Source organism: Carlito syrichta, unplaced genomic scaffold, assembly GCF_000164805.1.
Source record: "Carlito syrichta isolate Samal-C Ts95f unplaced genomic scaffold, Tarsius_syrichta-2.0.1 Scaffold82277, whole genome shotgun sequence".
NCBI lineage: Eukaryota > Metazoa > Chordata > Mammalia > Primates > Tarsiidae > Carlito > Carlito syrichta.
The window spans coordinates 1,115,667-1,133,817 of NW_007026373.1; positions in this window are offsets into that span (position 1 = coordinate 1,115,667).

An 18,151-nucleotide genomic window follows, 5' to 3' on the forward strand; every position below is an offset into this window, starting at 1 on the left:
AAGAATGATACAAGCAGGGATTCAATGATGTTGTCAGCTCTGATGTTGCCTCAGTCTGTATGCAGACTCATGCCCAGGAGGAGGCAGATGGACCCAGGAAGCCTCAGAATCACAGTCTCTTGACTTAACTGTGGCTGAAAGTCAGTATCTTCCCCAACAGTGCTGACCAAAAAGTACCAGGGAAGGTTCTGATTGGCCAGACTGGGTCATGTGATCACTCCTGTGGCCAAAGGGGTAGGTCTGCTCTACCTTCACCACACCAGTGGGTATACCCAAGGAAAAAGAGGTTCTGTCACCAAACAAAAACAGACATCTACCAACAATTGAAGCTTTAAATGTTATAATTCTAGTTCTCAACTTGATATTAGTACATATTTTTGGACAGTATGGTGTTACCTCCCTGCTAAGAGATTTGAGGAATAGAGCACACTTTGCTGCCTCCCACCTCTCCTGCCCTTTACTGAATTTTGTAGTTACAGGTATTATTCGTAGTTCTTCTACTGATTGCCTTTGCAAGTTTTAATAACATACTAAGTATCTATTTCTTGATTTATTTCTTTTAGATTATAAATATTGATCTCTGCTATGAAAAAGAAAGAAGTCCGTATACTCACACTTTCTCCTGTGCTTCCTATTTGCACCCAATTCTTGTTAAGTAATTATTCTTACATTGTCAAGGTTCATAACATTTACATTCACTCTGTTACCATAATGGTCTTTCACGATTTCTCTATAGGTTAGTTCTAAAATTTTAAACCCAATAAAAATATCATTTATACACCTTAGATTATGTAAATATTCACTGCAGAACCAAGTGATATGATTAGAGCTGCAGAGAAAAGAATGAAATCAATTCCATGTCTAGAAACCCCTACTTCTCAAAGAGAATGTTCTAAACACCAGGGTCAGCAGATTCTCTTATAAATCAGTTTGCACTTTCCTTGACCCTAACTTAACTTTAGATGCCATTGTTTCCTTTGTCTACTCTCTTTCTCTTCTCTAAGTTTCTTGAATGTAAAATTTACTATTTTAGTGATTTTAAAGTATATAATTCAGTGGCAGTAGATACATTCATAATATTATGCATCTATCATTGTTATCTAGCTCTAGAACTTTTTCTTTACCCTAAAAGGAAGCCCTATACCCATTAAGAATTCACTTTGCCTCCCTCCCCCCTCCCAGCCCTTGGCAATGACTAATCTGCTTTCTGTCTCTGTGGATCTTCTTTAAAGGGAATCATATAATACATGGTCTTTTGTGGTTAGCTTCTTTCATGTAGCATCATGTTTTCAGCCTTCTCACCTCCAGAACTGAAGAAAAGAGAATAAATCTATGTTGCTTTAAGGGTCATCTATGTAGCAACCTGTATCACTGATTAAGTCCTTGTTTATAGCTGGATGATATTCTATTGTCTGGATACACCACATTTTGCTTATGCAGTCATCAGTTGATAGATATTTGGGCTGTTTCCACAATTTTGGCTATTGTGAATAGTTCTGCTATGACTATTTATGTACAAGTATCTGTTTGAGTCCTGCTTTAAGTACTTTTGAGTATATACCTAGGAGTGAAATTGTTGGGTCATATGGCAATTCTATGTTTCACTTTATTGATGAACCACCAAACTTTTTTCTGCTGTGTCTGCACCAGCTTATACACCCACCAGCAAGATATGAGGTTTTCAATTTCTCCACATTATTTCCTAGTTTTTGGTTATAGCCATCCTCTTTGGTGTGAAGTGGTGGCTCTAATTTTGATTTGTAGTCCCCTGATGCCTAATAAAACCGAGCATCTTTGCATGTACTCTTGGCCATCATGAATTTTCCTTCAGAAAGTATCGAATTCAAGTCCCTTACCCATTTTTAATTGGGTTGTGTCTTTTTGTTTTTGAAAATATTTTAAGAATTATTATTATTATTATCTTGTAGAAGCTTCTTGATCTACATGTTTTAAAATTAGGATGCAGAAATGGTAAACATTCTGAGTTCTTGAGAATTATAAAATATCTTTATTCTGCCCTCCCTCTCATTTAATAGCTTGGGTAAAATTTAGAATTTAGAAGCTTTGGGAGACTGAATAATGGCTCCCCCAAATATCCAAGTCCTAATACCTGAAATTATGGCAAAGGAGACTTTGAAGATGTAATTAAGGCTCTTGAGATGGGGAGGTTATCCCGGATTATCCAAGTGGACCCTAACTGTAATCACATGTCCTTATTCGAGGGAGGTGGAGAGAGATTTGTCTACAGAGGAAGAAGGTGGTGTGACTGTGAAAGCTATTGAAAGTGCTATACTCCTGGCTTTGAAGAAGAAAGAGGCCAGGAGCCAAGTTCTAGAAGCTGGAAAAGGCAAGGAAACAAAATAGGTTCTCCCCTGGAGCTTCTGGAGGGATTGAAGTCAGACACCTTGATTTTCATCTAGTGAAACTGATTTCAGACTTCACACCTCTACACTTTGTTCTTGTTAAAAGAACAAATATGTGTTGTTCTAAGCCACCAAGTTTGTGACAATTTTTTCACAGCAGCCCTAGGAAACTAATACAGAAACCTTACTTCATTTCTACAGCATCCAGTGGGGTAGATAACCTCGGTAGGTTGAGTGGTTTTGCTCTTCGAAAGTCCTTAAAATTTTTTCTTTATCTTCACAGTGCCAAGATCTCACCCAGAGGTGTCTGTGTGGGCCCCTCCCCTTCATTCTGCTTGACATTGCTGCTGTCCTTTGAGGTCACAGTTATTCCCAGCATCTTGAATGCAGCCCCTTGAGTAGGTGTGGTGGGTCATATCTCTAGCCCACTTTGGGATGCTGAGGCAAGAGAATCACTTGAGCCCGGGAGTTTGAGACCAGCCTGAGCAACATAGTGAGAACTTGTCTCTACAAAAATAAAAATAAAAATAAATTAGCTGGGCTTCATGGTTCATGGCTGCGGTCCCAGATACTTGGGATGCTGAGGCAGAAGGGTCACCTGAGCCCAGGAAGTCAAGGTTACGGTGAACCGTGATTGTGCCACTGCACTCTAGCCTGGGTAACAGAGTGAGATCCCGACTCAAAAATAAATAAATAATTTTTAAAAACCCTAAATGTGGCCCCTTGACAAATCACCTGATGATGTCCTCATCCCTGGGGCCAGTGCAGCTATTTGCGCGGATGGCTGGGAGCCAGGAGCTTCTCTCGGCTTTCCTGGAAGTCCTGCAGTGACCTCTCCAGTCTCAGACCATGGTTTGCTCTGCTTTCCTCTGTCAATCCGCTGCTGTATTTTTTTTTAGACTTCAAACATTTTAAACAGATACAAAAAAAGAGACTAGTACAATGAACTCCCATATGCCCATGATCCTGTTTCAAGAGTTATTGATATTCTTCTCTATTTGCTTTATTCTATTTTCCTTTCTTTTTTCTCTTTGTTAAATCAGTGCCTCCCCTGCAACCTTTAAAATCAGTGATTCTCCATATTTAATGGACTAAAAAGTCACCCGGGGGTCTTGTTAAATTCCAAATTCTGATTCAGGAGTTCTGGGGCAAACCCTGAGAATCTGCATTTCTAACAAGCCTCCTAGGTGATGACGATGCTGCTTGCTTCCAGAGCTGCTCTTGAGAAGCAAATTCCAGAAGTCATGTCATTTCACCCCTATACCCCTGGGTCTATGCTGCTAAATGACACACTGAATAGGTGCACCTTTAAAATAATCAAATATGCATGCACAAATTTTCTTCGTTTATGTGTTGTGCTGACCTTTTTCTTGACTCAATTATACCCGTTCCTTAAGGGCAGGCACTGTGGCTGCTGTGGACCCTCTGTGTATCTTCCACCTCACTCTTTCCAGCTCCAGGAACTTCCTCCTGGCCTGAGAAGATTAAGAATTACTTCACCTACTGACGACAAGATCTCTCTCCTAATCATTGTCTTGCCTAAGCCCCTGCTTGTTCTATTGCAACAAGATCTCAGGCACTGTAGCAGAGTAGGGAGGTCCTGGTGTGGGGCAGGGAGCTTTGGCTTAGAAGGCAGAGGCCTGGGCTCTGGCTGTCAAGACCTGTCTTTCTTAGCTGCTATTGCGTTGACTTCAAAGGTGCTTGACTTTATAGGCAGCTGCTCTGTTTCCCCTCCTCACTGTAGGATCTGGGCTGACCACTCTCTCTTTGGTATCTGCATCAACAGTTAAGGAGAGGGAAGGCTCAATAAGAGGGCTGCCTCTGTCTCAAAGACACAGAAGCTATCCCCTGGGAACTGGCCGTGCAAATCTAGACCTGAGAAAGGATAGCAAATGTCACCCTTTCCCTCCTCTGCATGATTAGAGCAGTAAGTTGGGTCCCATCCAGGATTCAAGGGCCCATCCATAAGGCTGTGCCAGGCTTATGGCAGGTACAGAAGACAGATCTGTTTCCTGTCCTTGCAGAGCTTCCACCCAGGCCGCCTTAGTCAGCAGAGCTGCCACAACAAAATGCCATAAACTGCGAGGCTTAAACAACAGACATTTAGATGTTTATTCCTCACAGTTCTGAAGGCTGGGAAATCCAAGATCAAGGTGCTGGCCAATTCTGCTCCTGATGAGGGCTTTCTTCCTAGCTTATAGGTGGGTATCTTCTTGCCAGATATGCACATGGCAGATAGAGAGAGAGACTGGTCTCTTCTTTGTCTTATCAACACACTAATTCTGTCATGGGGATCCCACCCTCAGGACTTTATCTATACCTAATTACCTTCCAAAGGTTCCACCTCCAAATACCATCCCTTGAGAATCAGGGCTTAAGCATATGAATTGGAAGGAGATGCAAACATTCAGTCCCCAGCACAGACCAACAAGAAACAAATTTCAAATTTCTCCAGACTGATGGGTAGCCGGATTGCCTGATAGTGATACCCAGAATCAGGCAAGGGTGTTCTGGGGATTGTGGTTTGGATGAATTTGATATTTTTAAGAGAGTCAAGAGCCAGGAAAATATTCTTTCCGGAAGAGCTGCATCAGATGGAGGCCTTTGAGCTGCTGGGAACCAACTTGGGAACTGGCACCTTCGGGGCTTTCAGGAAGATAGAGGCAGAGAAGATCTGTGACTGGGTGGCAGGTGTGGCTGGGCCTCTCCGGCACTTGGTGCAGTGCTTGGAACATAATGTTGCTTAGTCAATATTGGATGAATAAGTCAGTGTTCTTTAAGGGATGACTTGAGATTCACAAAAAAATATTACTGAATAAGTGAATGGGAATAGTTCAAAAGTCCAAAGATGGTTAGACCTCTGAAAAGTGTTTTCTCCAGGTCCAATCCAGAAGAAAATTTTAGAATCGCATGTAGATCTTCCCCTGACTGTCAGGAGACAGTGGGTGGCTTTTATGAAATTAGAGCAGAAAATCACAAGGGAAGTAAATCTGAGTTGAACAGATACTTCATTGAAATATAGAGGAGAGATGGATGAGCTAAGGAAGAATTACAAGGGATCTGAAGGTTGGAGAATCATTATGACGTCCCTGGAAGCATTGATGGCGACATCAACTTCATGGAAAGTCAAATCAGTGACGCAGAGGGCAATCTTCAAAAGCTTTTTTTGAAGGTAGAATGAAAGGATAATGACTGAAATGGTGGAGGCAATATTATGGCAGTTCTTGAGGAAAGAGCAGGACTTGGCACCAAAGCAGAAATTAAAGATCAGCTATGCAGGGTCAAAAAGTCCTCGTCTTGCTGACGAAGCCAAAGGAAGGAGATCCTCACTTGAATAAATCCTGGACACCGTGTGGAAATACAAGGTGAAAAGGTAAGAACAAAGAACTTTCAAAGATCCAGGTAGAAAAGAGCAAAACATCGAAGAGGTGACCCAGCAAGGAGTAAGTCGGGCTAGATTCAGACTTCCTTTGGAACAGCAGACTGGCGTCTACAAAGTTGACAAAGAAATGGTTGAAGTCCAGTGATTTTCTGCTCTTCTCAATAATTTTATAGAGGTAGAAAGGCAAACTCTTTTCTTAACAGTAAGCTGGGGAAAATAACAGTCCTTTCTTACAGGATTGTTAGAGAATTAAATAAAATAACTACATAAAGTCCTTAGAACAGCACCTAGCATGGGTTAACTCTCAATAAGTGAAGATGCTGACTTTGGTCAGGCATGCTCAGTTGGAGGCATCTTGGACATCCAGGTGGAGACAGGCATCCAGGTGGAGACACCCTCAGGGCTGGATTCCTGCATTTGGAGCTCAAGAGGGAGGTGTAGGGGCAAGATGGTCATCAAAGCTGAAGGGCAGAGGAATCTACTAGAAATGTATCTCGTGAGAGAAGAGAAGCACCAGCATTAGGGGCAGGACAGAGGGTGACCTGAGGTGGGTCTAAGCACAATTTAGGGTTTAATTCAGGTTCTGTTCCTGGATGTGGTGCCCACCTGGCAACCTGCAGCCAAGTAGTTGCCTGACTCATAACAAATATCTCCTTGTGGATGTGTCTCTGCCAGTCTTAAAGGCCCAGCCCTGGGAACCTGCCTCAAACTATGGGGACTCCCATTGCCCACTGCCTGCGGACCTTTCCCAGGACGTCTCATGCCTGGGAGGCTCACCTCCTGGTATGCAGGAAGGCCCTGAATTTTTATTTGGGAACAGTTGATGAAATCCCTGAGAACTCCAGGCTCTGAGTTTTCACTCCTCTCTTATCAATAAGAATGCCTTCCGCTCATTCCAGATCTAGGCAGACTACCTGGGACTAGGACATGGAGTGTTTTTGGTGATTGTATGATGAGGGAAATAATATACATGTTTAATTTCCCCTGGCCAGATTCGATTCTGCTCTAGTCAGAGAGCGGAAACTCCAGTGTAACAAAGGTGGGGAAGATGGCTTTGTAAACACTTCCTGTGAGCTGAGGCCCCTGGGCTTGCCTAGCCCAGAAGGGAGAGGGTTTGGTGGAGCTCTGTTATCTGATCTAAACGTGTCAATATCCTCTTTTCCAGCAGAGCCTAAGAGCAAGGCCTTTGAATGAAGGCTGGGGCCCAGCTTGGAACAGGGGGCAACACTTGATGGAAGAATGGCATCCTTTGGCCTGGCTCAGCTGGAGTGAGGCTGATCACCGGGGCACAGCACTCAGGGCAGAGGGGATGCTGGGGCTGGAACATTTGCATGGGGAGTGACCCCAAGCGGGGCAGGAGGCTGTCCCTTAAGCTCTGCACCTGCCCCATGCACCGCCTTCTCTGCTCCGGCTGTTTCCTCCCCTGGGAGTGCCCTTCTCCCCTGCTCCACCAGGTCACCTCTTACTCATCCTTCAGAGCCAGCTCAGGATGTCCCTTCTGAAAGCCTGGCCCAGGCAGAACAGGTCACTCTGCTCTGTTGCGGCATTGCACAGCATCATTATTGCTTTCTTGTCTTTCTCTCCTTGCATTTGTTTTTTTCATGTTTTTTCTCACTAGTTGGATCTGAACTTGGGCCATCTCTATCTCCTGCAGCTCAAACTTAGGAATAAACTGAGCCAGGCACCATCGTATAGTGTTGGCAGTGCAGAGGACCCAGTAGATCCTCAGGCCAGCCCTTTTGTGTAACACATACAAGGTTCCCTGGAGATGCAGGCCTGGCCAACAGGGCCCCTGGGGCATACGCTGTGCTTGCCTGACAGACATAAGGCCTTTGCTTTTGGAGGGGAGTATGTACCTTTCTTTGTGCCCGCTGAGAGAGGAAGGGGAAGCCAGGGCCACGGTGGTGATGTTATGTGGTCTGACCCCAGCCTGGCCTCTTAGGTGGTGTGGATGGCAGTGCTGCATACAGGTTAAGGGTGTGAGCCTTAGTGCTGCCATGTCAAGGATTTCCTTAAACTTCTGGGTCTCAGTTTCCTCATCTGTGAAATGGGAATAATAGCAGTCTTTCCTTATATGATTGTGAGAGGATTCAATTAAATATTCATGCGAAGCCCTCAGGACTGTGCACAGCAAGCACTCAGCATTAGCTGTATCAGTGGCTGCTTGACCATCTTTCTGGAGAGGACTAAGCACCAGAAGCTGCAGGAACAGTCTTTGGGAGGGTATTGTGAGTTTTTAGGCCCCAAGTAGTGTTGCTTCAGGCTTCAGAAATGCTGTGTTTTAGAATTGGGAAGGGGGCTGAGGCACTACAGTTACTCTCTGTTTGGAAATGTGGGGAAGCAGCTTAGCACCCTGAAGCAGAGTTAGCTCTCAAGGAGCTCTTACTCTCTGCAAGCATTACAGTAAGCCCTCTTCTATCTGATCTTCGCAAGAACCCCAGGCCGGGAGCAATGGTTAAAGCCTGTAATCCCAGCACTTTGGGAGGCTGAGGCAAGAGGATTGCCTGAGCTCAGGGGTTCGAGACCATCCTGGGCAACTTGGTGAGACCTTGTCTCTATAATAAATCAAAAAATTAGCTTGGCGTGGTAGCACGTGCCTACAGTTCCAGTTACTTGGAAGGCTGAGGCAGATAGATCGCCTGAGCCCAGTAGGTTGAGGCTGCAGTGGCTGGAACGTGCCACTGCACTCCAGCCTGGGCACCAGAGCGAGACTCTCCAACTAAAAAAAACCCCCAAAACCAAAACAAAGCGAAACAAAGAACCTCAGTATATCTTGATAGGGCTATAGATCCATTTTACAGATTGGAGAATTCAGGAAACCTGATAATCAGTGGGGGAACCAGACTGCAAGTGCAAGCCAGTCTAACTCTGAAGCCCATGCTCAGGAATGAGCATCTAAAATCCCTAATCTCATTTGCTTTTCCCAAGGGGTCATGACTACTGGTCTGATTATACTCCTTAACTGTCCAGGAATCCCTGCCCAGAGATGTCCAGCATCCTTCAGAGTGTGTGAGCTGTGGGACCAGGGTTTTGGCCTAGGCCCTAGCTTTTTCTTCTATGTCAGGTGGCCTGTGGGGAAGGGTGGCGATGCTGATGGAGGGTTTTCCTCCTGCTCTGTCCGGGGACCCAGGAACCTGACTCAGAGGTGACAGAAGCACTTGTTCCTACTGGCAAGTCATTTACCTGGACAAGCCTTAGCCCTAATTTCATGCTGGCCCTGGGATCATCGCTGTAGCAACTGCGTCTCTACTGCTCACTGTCTTTTGAAATTTAATGACCCATGAATGATAACAGATAATTTGCAAATTTGACATAGTTGGTCCTAGCCAATTTCCATTCAATTATTTGTTAATAAACACCAGGATCCCCTGGTTGGAGTTTTATGCTTCTAAATTTGAAATAAAAAGCTGGGAGGCCAAGTAGAGTAGCATACCTGTCTCTTCTCTTGCTGAATATTTATAAAGAATTTTTATTTCGGTAGGGCCAGGTAACACCCAAGGTTTACTTGGTGTTCATTTGCATTGTGAATTTTTTTAAATAGTAATTATCTGCAAAAGGTCAAATATTTGCTTTATCTATATAATTCAATTTCCCAAAGGCCTTTGGGATTCAAATTAATGCCCTTGTAATATCTTCATTGAAAAAGAAGATTAATTATGCTTACATGGAACCTAATTTGGCTTATCAGACCTTTAATGTGGCTGCGATTGTAAGTGCATTTAAATTTAGGATTACGCCGGTGATCTCGGTCCCTTATTTGGGAGACTTTTAATATTTGTCATTATTTTTATGCATATCATTTTCCCCGCCTGTTTGGGAAAATTAAAATGTCGGTTCTGAAAGAAATAAACATTATGTATTGACATTGGTAATTATGTTTTGGTATTTAAGGATGCATAAAAAACTGCACACAGGGCCTCAAATATAAATTTGCAGTTAATGCCCTTAGACGGAAACTGGAGCTCTTCCACCAGATCACTAAATTGGGAAAAAACTCTCTCTAGGGGTGCTGCTCTGCATAGTCAGGGGTGGGATCTGGGCACATAACTTTAAGCAGCGCTTAAAGACGCTTAAAGGTTTCAGTGGCTCCAGGAACTCCGAATTTAGGGTCAGGAGACCTGAGGTTTCTGTTCATCACTAAAGTGCTATGTGATCATGATCAATGAGAGGCTGCTCTGTGCCCCAGGTTCCTGTCTGTGAACTGTAATCATTCGTTTAAGTTTTTTCTCTCTGGACAGTCAGTTCCTCAGTGGCAGGGCCATATCTTACTTAATCTTAAACTTTCAGGTTTGTCAACACAGTGTCTGTTACATGTGGACTATGTATAGGGTTTGATGCCTGACAAAGGCAGTGGGGTCTTGGAGATAATAGAAATTGTGAGTCAGAATTTGGTTTTGTATCAGTTAGTACTTGCTGTATAACAAAGAATACCAAAACTTAGTGGCTGAATATAAGAACTGTTTATTATTTTTCAAGAATCTACAGGTCACCTGCACTATTCTGCTAATCTGGGATGAATTGACTGATTTTGGTTGGATGTATTCGTGTATCTTGGATCAGCTGGTAGGTGGGCTGGGGCCTGGCTGGTCTAGGATGGTCTTGGATAAGATGCTCCATGTGTTTCTTCAATCTCTGGCAGACTAATCTTGGCTTTTCTCTTGATTGAACAGGGGTTTGAGGGAAGTAACAGAAACATGCAAATGCTTTTTCAAACTTCTGCTTGCATCTGGTTTGCTACTGCCCCATTGGCTAGAGTAAGGGATATGACCACACCTAGGGTCTGTATAGGAGGGATCTACCAAGGAGCAGGGGTCACCAATGCAATCAACCAGCCACAGGCTTTACCGTGGCACTGTGAAAAGAGGCATGGGGCTTAAAACTTCAAGTCTCAGTTTCTTCATCTGTCAAGTCTGGCAGATACGTGGTGAGGTTGAATATCTGAGAATGGGCATTGCGGTTTTGTTGATAAGAGCAACAAATCAGAAACCACCTAAATGCCCATCAGAAGGGGCCTGGTTAAATAAACTGCAGTGCACCCGCTTAGTGAAATACTTTTTGCTCTTAGGTCAATAGCTCAAAGTGCTGGTATCAAAGGCTGTCCATGATAGATTGTTAAGTGGAAAAAAAGAGCAAGTTTCAGCACAACTTGTAATGTGTGATGCATTTGTGTGTGTGTGTGTGTGTGTGTGTGTGTGTGTGTGTGAGAGAGAGAGAGAGAAATGACAGATATGTGTTTATTTCTGTTTACAGAGAAATGTCTGCAAGACTATGCCTCAAATTATGAGTTGAGGAATTTAGTACTTTTAGCTGATTGGAATTTTATGAACATGTATAATGTTTGGAATGGAAAAAGAGAAAAAACCTAGAGAAAAATTTTAGGCAAAGAACAAAATGATGACTTTTAGGTTCTAAGTTAATTGAATGATTGCTAACAGTCAATAATAATAATAATAATGATAATAATAAAAGTATAAGCACATAAAAAAATTTACCACTTATTGAAGACCCATAATGTGTTGAGCACGTCACATCCTTAATCTATGAAACCTGAAAGAGAAGTGGGATCCCTCTTTCTAGGTGAGAAAACTGAGGTTCAGAGTAGGAAAATAACTTGACCCAGGAAGCTACTACCTGGGGCTGACCAGCTCTACGTGTCTTTGACGTCAGACCCCTACCCCTAGGACTGAGAGGCCACACTATGTTGGTTTGGAAAGTAGAGGCTCCCCATGCCTGGCCACCTTGGCTTTTTTTCCAAATACAGATTCCTAGGTCCCATTCCATTTCCAGTGAACCATTCCTTTCTGGATTGGGGGCCCAGGCATCTGTATTTTAGTATGCATCCACAGGGATTCTGGGGACAGTCAGTCTGGTACTCAGCTACTGCCCTAAATCTTTTCATCTTGTCTAGCGGCTCATTTAATCTTCATAACATTTGGGAAATAAGCAAGATGTAGATTGTGGCCATCACCTCCATTTTATAGATTAGGAAACAGGCTCAGAGAGAGGAAGAAATTTACTCAGGGTCCTGGAGCTAGGAATAAGATTGGAGGCTCTCCTGACTCCAAGTGCATGTGCCATTATAGTCCTCTGAGTAGACTAACTGTGGGGAGGGATCTGGGGAGAGTGATAGAAAAGGGAGGGGATTCCTGGAATGTTGGGGGCCATGTGGTAGCAAGTGGCTGTCGACTGCCCTCTGCCCTGTGCCTTCAGCTGTTGGAGGGTGGATGGTAGAATCTCGCGTCCCATTTCTCACCCAAGCACTTGGAGGCTGGTGCCAGTGTGAAGCTGCAGGGTGAAATTATTGGCTACACCCACTTTCCACTGCAGGAACCCTCGGGATGATCCCAAAGATCTAGCCCCATAGGCCACTTCCTCCTTCCTCCCTTTCCAGCCTCTGGGACTCTAAGAGCTCTTTCCCCTCCTCCTCTGGTTCTTCTTGACTTTTCTTAGAGCCTTTCAGGGAAATGGGAAAAGGCAGCTGTAATCAAGAGAGCTTTGAGCCATCTGTGATGTAAGAGAAGGCTTCATCTACATTGTGGTTTTGGGGCTGGTGGGAGGCAATGGCTTGGGTCGGTGGAGCTGGGAACAACCGGCTGGGCTGGTGGGAGGCCTTGTGGCCCTGGGCTGTCTCCTGTGCTCCCCAAAACCTCAGTGTCACCATCACCCTTGCCTTGGTGTGGTTGCTGAAGTGCTGCCTCCTGGTTTCTTCCCTGGGATGAGGATCGTCCTGTGCCATCCCCCTCCTTCATCATCCCCTACTAGAGCTCTTGACTCCTCTCAGGCTCCTGGGATTTTGTTCACAGTTTATTTATTTTTGTACCAGCTTTACTGAGATAGAATTCACATACCATACAGCTTACCCTTTCAAGGTGTACAATTAAATGACACAACAGAAAGGTATTCACAGAGTTGTGTAACCATCACTCCATCAGTTTTCAAATATTTTCATCTTCTCAAAAGAAAACCTGATGCCCTTTAGCTATTACCCTCAGACTCATCATTGCACCCCAGCCCTAGATTTGCCTATTCTGAACATTTCATATAAATGGAGTCATATAATATATGGTCCTTAGTGACTGTCTTTTTCACTTGGTGTAATGTTTTCAGGGTGTATCTGTGTTGTAGACTAGATCAGTCTTCATCCCTTTTTATGACTGTGTCATATTCCATTATTTTGATAAATGGATACATATTTATTTTATTTTACAACTTATTTTCTTGGTCCCCAAATGATTAGCCAATCACTTATCAAATAGAAACAAAACTGCCAGGTTGAAAACAAAAGTAAGACACCATTTCTAAGGGTTTTTGGTAAGGAGAATAAATACACATGGGAAAGACGATTGCACCAGGAATTCCATGGCTGCTTGCTTTATAATGACCACAAATGAGAAAGAACCTAAATGCATAGAAATAGGGATCTGACTAAATAAATTATGGCAATCCATATTATAAAATATGGTGCTGTCATGTGGATTTGTATTCATTAACATGAAAAGCTATCCATGATATATAGTTGAGTCAATTACATGATCTCATTTTTATAAAATTATACTTTCATTTCATGCCCATCTGGAAGGATGTCCACTTAAATTTCCACCTGAACATTTATTTCTGAGGGGTAGAATTTCAAGCAGTTTATGTATATTTTTATCTGGGGAAAAAAAATAAGAAAATTGAGGCTAGGAGTAAACCAATGTAGCAAAATAATTTGCACCTAAGGTAGTATGTGTTCCCCTGAATATATACTGGGAAACCATCTGAATTTGTAGAAAGAGCTTTCACATTGTTTCCTCTCAGTGGGTACTGAGAAACTGATAGGGCTGGATGATTCAACTTATACTTGACTCTGAGCTCCCCAGTAGCCAAAGCAGAGAGTAAAAGGGGTATCTACAACTTGTTTGTAGTTGTCTAGAGGAGCTATAGCTATTACTGAGAGAGGCACTGCTACTGGATCTCAGTGAGGGGCATCACTGAGAACAACCTCCTTGGCAACATGCTCTTGGGGCACACAAGAGCAAGACTCCAAGGTGGTTCCTAAACACTGGCCAGGGTGGCCCCCCTTGTGAAGACAGTGAAGTGAGCCTGTAAGGCATGAGATGAGGCAGGATGGGGATGTTGCTCTCAACTGCTAGCTGCCAGCTCCTAATGTTTGGGTGCGTGCTCATAGGGTCTGCCAGGCTGCAGGGTAGGGAAAGGGAGAAGCTCTCATGGGTGCCTACTCTGGGCCGGGCATGCCTTCTCTTGGTCATCCTCAAGAGAGGTCTGGCCGATGGGGCTTACTGCCCCCATTTTGTAGTCAAGAAAACTGAGGGAAGACATCAGTTGTGACAGTTCATCTAGCTGCAGAATGACAGAGTAGGAAAGTGTTAGCTGGATCCTGTTATTCCAAATTCAAGGCTCTTGGGACCTTACAACCAGCCTGGCCTAGCAAGGTTAAGGCCCCTATCCCCCCAAGCAGCACTGTCCCCGAGGCCCTGACATGCTCTGGCTCTTTTCCTTCAGGCTGGCCTATCTCTTCCCCCCTTACTTTGCATACTTACTCCTGTGTGACCTTGGACAAGTTACTTAAACTCTCTGGGCCTATGTTTCCTCATCTGGAGAATGCAGGTAATAGAAGTACCTGCGGCTTCATTGGTTTCTGATAAGGGGGAAGTCAGTTAATGAACATGCAATTGCGGAGCACATGGCCTGGAGTGGGGGTTATTTGTGCCCAGAGCCTGGTGGTGAGACAGGCTGCTTGCTCAGCCTCTGCCCCTTCTGCCTGGTTATGTGGCAGCCTCGTGACACCCGCAGGCATGAAACGTCAGAGGGAAGAAGAATAAGATCCCCTTGGCATGAGGATGTGGGAAAGGGTGGGGAGGGAGGATGCTGGGGAGCCAACCGGGCCTGAGGGCATAACAATCCTGCCCATGAGAGTGGGCTTCAGGACAAGGGAAGGGGCATCTGCATCCTCGGAGGTGGTTTTAGAGAAATCCCTCTAGATATGGAGAGGAGGATGGATGAGAGGAGATAAAACAGCAGGATGGCCACTCCCAGTCATTTGAGGCTAGTATGTGAAAATAAAACTGTGATGCAAGATAAAATTTGTTACAAACCACCAAAATGTAAGTCAACATGGGTATGTACTTCAGTGTTTCCAGAGCTCTCTGTGATCTTATTACATCTCAACACCCATTCTCTGAGCTAGGCAGGGCTGGAGTTATTATCTGCATTCTCCATCTGAGAAAACAGAGGCTCTGCAGGGGAAGTAACTTGTCACACATCTGGGAAGAGGCAGAAATTGGTGCAAACCCAGTCTCTGACCTCCCTCCTGCTATAAGAGGTCGAGTGATCAGGGAAGCCTACTCCAGGAGGCGACATTTCTTCTCTTCATTTTCTTTTCTTTTGTTTCTCCCCCCTTTTAAATTTTATTGTACCCTTGTGGGGTACAAGCCAGGATTAGGTACATAATTGATCTGTGTGCCGATGAAGGTTGGGCCTCACACTGGTCCTCACTTGCCCGGGTTTAAGATCAGGTACGCTTGGCGATGTTATGTGCTCCCGCCTCCCTCCTTCCCCTGGCAGTGTCTCTCTACCGAGGAGGTGCCCTTCTGCTGTGCTTCAGAATCTGGGGAAGACTTGGAAGAGGAGACTGGGAAGACTTTCAGATGGGGGAGGGCAGCCTGAGTGAGGGTATGGCATGGGAAACTGTGGGGTGTGAGCAGTGCCGTGCTGCTGGCCACTCTGAGAAAGGTGAGGAGGCTAGAGGAGTAGAGTGAGATTAGATCCTGGAGACCCCTAGGATCCTGGGGACCCTTAGAAGCAAGGCCAAGGGTTGAACTTAATCCTGTAGACCACAGGGAGCTGGTAAAGGCCTTTGAGTAGGAAAGAAGTTTCGCCCCAAAGGAAGATGAATGTGGGGCCCGAGAGGCGGTAGTACATCCAGTCACTAGCTGGTGCTCCAGGGGGTGACAGTGGGCGAGCTGGAAGGCAAGACATGCCACCTCCCTTTGTCCTCTGTCTGACCTTGGCGTGGGTTTCTCAGGATGCAGTCAGATTCGCCCAGAGGTGGCAGCTGGGGAATGGCCCTCCCTGAGAGGGTCAGGGCTACTGTGGGAGGGCTCCACTGGGAGGATGGGGTAGGGGGAGGGGGAGGGGAGGCTGGAGGTGGGAGCGGTGGCTGCTGCCTCTGACTTCCACAGGGGGTCAGTGTAACATTAAAGTTCCTCCCGACTGCTCTGCCCTGCGCATCCCGGGTGGAGGCCCTGGGGTTCGGGAATCTGGGTCAGCTGGTTATATTTGGAGCCCCCCGTCGGTCAGCGGGTTATATTTGGAACACCCGGTGGGCAGGCTCAAGGCCAGGTGGGCTGGGGGATTCAAAGCCATTTGGGAATCAATTTCATTTGTTTGTTTTCTTTTTTGTTTTTAGAGTTTCAGAAGAAACGGAGGAAGCCATAGGGATTGATTTGTAAACATACATCTGTAACACCAAGAGGATAGAGCCCCCCCTTTCCTAAAGTCCCGAATGGGCTTGAAGCCGCCCTTGTCAGGGACCCCACTGCCTGGCCGGCTTTCACTTGGGAAAGTTGTTTACACCCACAGGGCAAGTCTCTGCAAATGACAGATCCCAGGGCCCCAGGAGGTCTCAGCGATTACCTAGATCCCTGACTGTCCTGCACACTTTCTGCTTGGTTGTCAAGGAAGTTAAGAAACTGAGACCCAAGAGGATGCTCTGATTTGCCCAAGGCCTTGTGGTGAGCTGGTGGTGGGTCCAGGTTAGATTCTTGGTCCACTAACTCCCAACGGTCTGTCTGAATTCAGTAGGGTGATGATGTCACCTTCAGCAAAGAATACTCAGATCTACATAACCAGTTGTCATTGACATAGTAGTTGCCCATCCACTTTCTCAGCAGACTTCCAAGAATGGCTGTGCTCTCTTCATTTCACAGTGAGGAAATTGAGGCCAAAAAGAGATTGAGGGTCCTAGCCAGTAGGTGGAGGCCAGATTTCCTGACCTCAAGCATGGAGTTCTTTAGAATATAACAGTGGTTCCCAAACTCTAGTGCATATCAGAATCCCTTGGGGGAGTTTGTTTGAAGTGCAGGTTCCTGAGCTCCACCTCCAGGGTTTCTGTTTCACTAGGTTTGGGGTGGGACCTGGGGATTACTTTCTAAACCATCTCCCCAAGGAATTCTGAAGTAGGTCATTGGCACCATCACATTTGGAGGTGACTGTGGCCTAGCCTAAGGCCCCTCAGACTTTAGTGTGTGTCATCACCCTGAGTTCCAAAGCCCATTCAGATTCAGTGGATTTAGGGCGGGGGGCCAAGAATCTGAGTTGTATTTCTAATGAGCTCCCAGGTGATGCTGCTGGATGCTGAGATTCACTGTGGGTTGAGACTCCTATCCCCTGGGGCACACATTAGCGGGGAAACAAGTTGCAAAGTAAGCGGATGCTCTCCTGCAGTCCTCTCTCAGAGGAGGCTAAGTTATAGTGTTATTTCACTTTCTGAAATTTCCTCTTACCCTCATGCCTACTGCCCCCACTCCCTACATCAGAGATGGGGGAGTCCCAAAAGTAGAAGAAAGAAAAGGCAGGACTCTCCTCAGACCCCACTGCTTAGAGGAATCCCACCGAGCTATTGGCAAAATCTCTCCTTATGTCCTAAGAGCTTAGAGAGGGACTAGGAACTGTTGAATGCTTTGGGAAACTTAGGTTTAGACCCTACTTCTCTAAAGATATCTTTCTCATGTCTCTTTTCCATACCTTCCCAATATTATTTCTACCCCCTCTGAATTTTGTGTTATGTTAATAGTTCTGTAGTATTTTTAATTAGATTTTCTAAGCAAAAGAAAGTTTCCAAAGTTAATTAAAAGTTGCCTCACTGTAATTGTATAAAAGCAGCTTTTGCTTCTGAAAATTAAATTATTATAATTAAACTCCACTATCCGTTTAAAGATTTCAGTGGAATGTTTATTGTTCGTTTATTATGAAGAGACCTTGGGAGGGATGCTGCTTCCATAGCCAGGAACTGGTCCAGCTGATGCCACGTCACGGACTCAACTTTTTCCTTTCTTCGATGATTTCATGCCTCTGGGAATGGAAAGATCAAATCCTCTGTGAGCTTTGGTGGTTTTGTGAAGTGCACGCTTTGAGCGCGTTCCCAAATCCCAGCTCACGTTGAATGGTGGATTATATCATAACTCACTTATGTTTGCTGCTGCTCTCTGTTCCTCTCTATTTTTAAATCAGGCTTGATCACATGATTCCCTCTGGCCAATGAAATGTGGAGAGAAGTGATGTGTTCCGCTTTTGAGCAGAAACTGGAGCCGGCACGTGTTTTGTCATGATCTTCTCTCTTGTCTTTACCATTGTGACTGACAATGTCCCAGACAGATAGAGGCTGCTCCATCAGCCTGGGACC